Genomic DNA, 6,000 nt, shown 5'->3' with positions numbered 1-6,000 from the left:
GACCACCAATGCATCCACAATTCCGAGGGACACTTCCTTAAATACTCTGGCATGTAGTTTAGCAGGCCCTGGGAATTTATCGGCCTTTAATTCCATCAATTTCCCGAACACCATTTCCCTGCTATTACTTATTTCCTTCCGTTCCTCCCGCTCACTGAACCCTGTGTTCCCCAAAATTTCTGGTATGATATCTATGTCCTCCTTTGTGAAGACTGAACCAAAGTATGCATTTAGCTGGTCAGCCATTTCTTTGTTCCCCATAATACATTCCCCTGTTTCTGATTGTAAGGGACTTACATTTGCCTTCACCAATCTTTTTCTCGTCACTTACCTATAGAAACTTTTACAGTCAATTACAGAGTGGATCCCTTTCACCCTCACCCTCCCGACAGACAAATGCAGAGTGGATTCGTTCCTCCTCCTCTTGCCGATAGACACATGCAGAGTGGATCCTTTCCCTCTCTTTCTCCCGACCGTCAAATGCAGAGCGGGTCACTTCCCCTCCCGGCAAATAAATTCAGAGTGGATCCCTTCCTCCACCCCCCCCGACAGTCAAATGCAGACCGCAATCCTTTCACCCTCCCCCTCCCGACTGACAAATGCAGAGTGGATCCTTTCCCCCTCCCCTTGACTACAGACAAATGCAGAGGGGATCCTTTCTCCCCCCTTGCTGATAGTTAAATGCGGAGTGGAACCTTTCTCCCCCCTTGCTGATAGTTAAATGCAGAGTGGATCCTTTCCCTCTCCCCCTTCCGACAGACAAATGCAGAGTAGATTCTTCCCCCTCCCCTTGCAAACAGACAAATGCAGACTGGATCCTTTCCCTCTCCCCTTTGTCCATTGACAACTGCAGTGGATTGTTTTCCCCTCCTTTTGGTGATCGACAATTGCACGAGGTCCCCTTTCCCCGTCCCCTTGCTGGATAGACAAATGCAGAGTGTCCCCTTTACCCCTGACCCTTCTGACAGAAAAATGCAGAGTCGATCCTTTCTCCATCCCCTTGCAAAGAGACAAATGCAAATTGGATCATTTCCCCCTGACCTTGCCGAAAGACAAAACGCAGTTGCAGAATTCAAACTCCCCTCATCCCTGGTGATTTCACTTCACTGTAAATGTCTGTGTTCACTACAGAAAAGAATAAGAACTGAACATTACTGACCAGCCTCTCCATGTACCGAGAACACTCGCCTCAGTGGCACCAGGGAAGTGAAGGCAAGTGGGTTTCACACGTCGAGCTGAAGATTTAAACGGCTGGTAGGAACGTGGGAAATTCCATTTAAATGAATGTAGAAAAAGAATTGAAACATGCTAACTCTGTCCCATCACAGAGCCACAGAGGGGACGCCATGGACCTTCTCCACTGCCTGGAAGATCGGTCTTGACAATCGCAGTGTCAGGATCCGTGGGGGATGAAACCACTCTCATTCACCGTTCAACCCTTCCACTCGCCCTCCCACCTCACCCACCATGGAAACCGTTGTCAGACTGGGAACAAAATCCAGCCCAGGATGTTCTGAACTGAAATCTGGGGCTGATTTGTACCGGTCCCTGGACACTGTGGGTCAGGTGCGGAGGCTGGTAAAATGTTGTGGGGCGAGGGCCAACTAGAGCTATGGCATCGAGAAGGGCCCGCCACATATTACTGGCAGACGGGGAACTTGGTGCGACCCCCTCCTCCCCCGCCTCCTGGTGGCTGGTCCTTCATTTCCATATTCAAATGACCATCAATGAGATGTTAATAAACTCACCTGCAGGTGGCGGACGTCCCACGGAAATTTTACCACCTCCGTTCAGCCTTCACGTACCTTCAGGCGGAGGGGTCGAGGAGAAGGGAAAACATTTATTATCGGCTATGGGAACGGTGGGAAGATGTTGAGTGTCAAAGTGAATAAATGGCGGTGGGGGGGAAAGTTCGTGATACGAATAAAATGTGAACATGGCGGTAGAGGGCAATCAATGTATGATTTACCCATTGAGGGTGGGTTACGTGATTGACAACTGACATAAAATTTTATTTTCAATTCCTGGAGATCGGAACCTTTAAAATTTACAATGTAACTGAAGGGCTTAGAATCAAAGAAGGTTTTTTTTAAGAACATTACAGCACAGTACAGGCCCTTCGGCCCTCGATGTTGCGCCGACCTGTGAAACCATCAGAACTACATTATTCCATTTTCATCCATATGTCTATCCAATGACCACTTAAATGCCCTTAAAGTTGGCGAGTCTACTACTGTTGCAAGCAGGGCATTCCACGCCCCTACTACCCTCTGAGTAAAGAAACTACATTTAACATCTGTCCTATATCTATCACCCCTCAACTTAAAGCTATGTCCCCTCGTGTTTGCCATCACCATCCGAGGAAAAAGACTCTCACTATCCACCCTATCTAACCCTCTGATTATCTTATATGTCTCTATTAAGTCACCTCTCCTCCTCCTTCTCTCTAACGAAAACAACCTCAAGTCCCTCAGCCTTTCCTCGTAAGACCTTCCCTCCATACCAGGCAACATCCTAGTAAATCTCCTCTGCACCCTTTCCAAAGCTTCCACATCCTTCCTATAATGCGGTGACCAGAACTGCATGCAATACTCCAGGTGCGGTCTCACCAGAGTTTAGTACAGTTAAAAGCACAGAAAGCGGCCACTTGGCCGATCGTGTCTGTGCCAGCCGAAAAACGATCCACACATTCTAATGTCACCTTCCAGCATTTGGTCCATAGCCCTGCAGATTATGGCATTTGCGGTGCCTATCCAGACTCCTTTTGAATGTGTTGAGGGTTTCTGCCTCAACTATCTTTTCAGGCAGTGGGTTCCAGACCCCCACCACCCTCTTGGTGCAAAGGGTTTTCCTCAGCTCCCCTCTAATTGTTCTACCAATCACTTTAAATCTATGCACCCTCGTCACTGAACTCTCTGCTAAGGTGAATAGACCCTTTACCTCCACTCTGTCCAGGCCCCTCACAATTTTGTACATTTCAATCAGATCTCCCCTCAGTCTTGATCCAAGGGGAACAACCGCAGCCGATCCATTCTCTCCCTATAGTATCATTTTACAATCCTGGCAACATCTTTGTAAATCTCCTCTGTACCCGCTCTAGTGCAATTACATTTTTTCTGGAATGAGCTGACCAGACCTGCACACAGTAGTCAAGTTGTGGCTTAACCAATGAGTTATACAGTTTTAGCATAACTTCCCTATTCATGCATTCTATGCCTAGGCTAATGAAGGAAGGGATTCCATATGCCTTCTTAACCACATTATCACCCTGTCCTGCTACCTTCAGGGATATGTGGACATTCACTACAAGGTTGCTTACTTCCTGTACACTCCCTCAGCATTACCCCATTTATCGTGTATTCCTTTGTCTTGTTTGACCTCCCCAAATGCAACACCTCACAGTCCTCCAAGTTTAATTCCATTTGACACTTTTCTGCCAATCTGACCAGGCCACCAATATCTTCCTGCAGCCTACAGCTATTGTCATCGCCATCGACCACACAGCCAATCGTTGTACCGTCTGCAAAGTTCTTGATCATGCCCCCTATATTTACTTCCAAATCGTTAATATACACCACAAAAATCAGGTGACCCAGTACTGAGCCTTATGGAAAGCCACTGCAAACAGCTAAAACAGCCATCAAAAATTAACCTTTGTTTCCTGCCACTGAGTCAATTTTGTATCCACCTTGCTGCATTTCCATGGATCCCATGGAATTTTACTTTTTTAACCAGTCTGCCATGTGGGACCTTGTCAAAAGCATTGCTAAAATACATGTAGACTATATCAACTGCAATACCCTCATTTATCTTCCTTCGAATTTCTTCAAAAAATTCAATCAAGTAGCTCAAAAAGATCTACCCTTAACAAAGCCATGCTGACTATCCTTGATTAAGGTTAGCCTTTCTCAGTGACAGTTTATCCTGTCTCAGAATAGATTCCAATAATTTGTCCACTACTGAGGTTAGACTGACTGGCCTGTAATTATTTGGTCTGTTGTTCACTCCATTTTTAAACAGAGGTACACATTACCAGTTCTCCAATCCTCCAGCACCATACCTGTATCCAGTGAGGACAGGATAGTCAGTCTCTCTGATATTTCCTCCCTTGCTTCTGTTAACAGCCTCGGTGGCATTTCATCTGACCCTGGGGATTTATCAACCTTCAAGGATGCTAATCCCATTAACATTTCCTCTCTCCCTATGTTCATCACCTCCAATAATTTACAGTCTTTCTCCTTAACTAGAGGATCTGCATCACCCGCCTCCCCCCGACCCCCCCCCCCACCTCTTTTTTAAAGACAGACACAAAGTATTCATTCAGAACCATACCAATATATTCCATTCCGGCACAAAGATTGAAGCTCATTAAAAATGGTGCCAGGGCCTGTGTGGTGGTGCTGGATGCCGTTGACGGGGATTTGGCGGCCGGCCTTCATATCATCGGGGGTGGCCGCTCCGCCTTCACTATTTAATTGAGCTCCTGTGTCGGAAGGCTACTGGTTTGAAAGCGCGCCACGGAGGTACACGTCATGTGATTATTACCCAGCTACCCTTGCACTCTCGCTGTGACACAAGGTGATGGTTCTTCCTTTAACTGGGTATTGTTTGAGACACAAATTCATAGGTTCTAACCCTGTGACACATATAGCTGCATTTTTATCTCTCCCGCCACTCAATGGGAGAGCTTTGAGAAGCAGCATTTACTCTCAGCATTCACATGACGCTCTCTGTCAGCATTCACACGGTGCCCATAGTCCTGTCAGCATTCACACGGTGCCCATGTTCCCTGCAGCATTCACACGGCGCCCATATTCCCTGTCAGAATTCACACGGTGCCCCTATTCCAGTCAGCATTCACACGGTGCTCACATTCCCTGCAGCATTCACACGGTGCTCACATTCCCTGTCAGCATTCACACGGTGCTCACATTCCCTGTCAGCATTCACACGGTGCTCACATTCCCTGTCAGTATTTACACGGTGCTCACATTCCCTGTCAGTATTCACACGGTGCTCACATTCCCTGCAGTATTCACACGGTGCTCACATTCCCTGTCAGCATTCACACGGTGCTCACATTCCCTGTCAGCATTCACACGGTGCTCACATTCCCTGCAGTATTCACACGGTGCTCACATTCCCTGTCAGAATTCAAACGGTGCTCACATTCCCTGTCAGAATTCACACGGTGCTCACATTCCCTGTCAGAATTCACACGGTGCTCACATTCCCTGCAGTATTCACACGGTGCTCACATTCCCTGTCAGAATTCACACGGTGCTCACATTCCCTGTCAGAATTCACACGGTGCTCACATGCCCTGTCAGAATTCACACGGTGCCCATATTCCTGTCAGCATTCACACGGTGCCCATAATCCCTGCAGCATTCACACGGTGCTCACCTTCCCTGTCAGCATTCACACGGTGCCCATATTCGTGTCAGCATTCACACGGTGCCCATATTCCCTGCAGCATTCACACGGTGCTCACATTCCCTGTCAGTATTTACATGTCCTCACATTCCCTGTTAGTATTTACACGGTGCTCACATTCCCTGTCAGCCTTCACACGGTGCTCACATTCCCTGTCAGTATTCACACGGTGCTCACATTCCCTGTCAGCATTCACACGGTGCACGCATTCCCTGTCAGCATTCACACGGTGCTCACATTCCCTGTCAGCATTCACACGGTGCTCACATTCCCTGTCAGCATTCACACGGTGCTCACATTCACTGTCAGCATTCACACGGTGCTCACATTCCCTGTCAGCATTCACACGGTGCACGCATTCCTTGTCAGCATTCACACGGTGCTCACATTCCCTGTCAGCATTCACACGGTGCTCATATTCCCTGTCAGTATTCACACGCTGCTCACATTCACTGTCAGCATTCACACGCTGCTCACATTCCCTGTCAGCATTCACCCGGTGCCCATATTCCTGTCAGCATTCACACGGTGCTCATATTCCCTGTCAGTATTCACACGGTGCTT

Source organism: Heterodontus francisci, unplaced genomic scaffold, assembly GCF_036365525.1.
Source record: "Heterodontus francisci isolate sHetFra1 unplaced genomic scaffold, sHetFra1.hap1 HAP1_SCAFFOLD_216, whole genome shotgun sequence".
NCBI lineage: Eukaryota > Metazoa > Chordata > Chondrichthyes > Heterodontiformes > Heterodontidae > Heterodontus > Heterodontus francisci.
The sequence above is the reverse complement of the archived record's forward strand: the minus strand, read 5'-3'. Positions refer to the sequence as shown.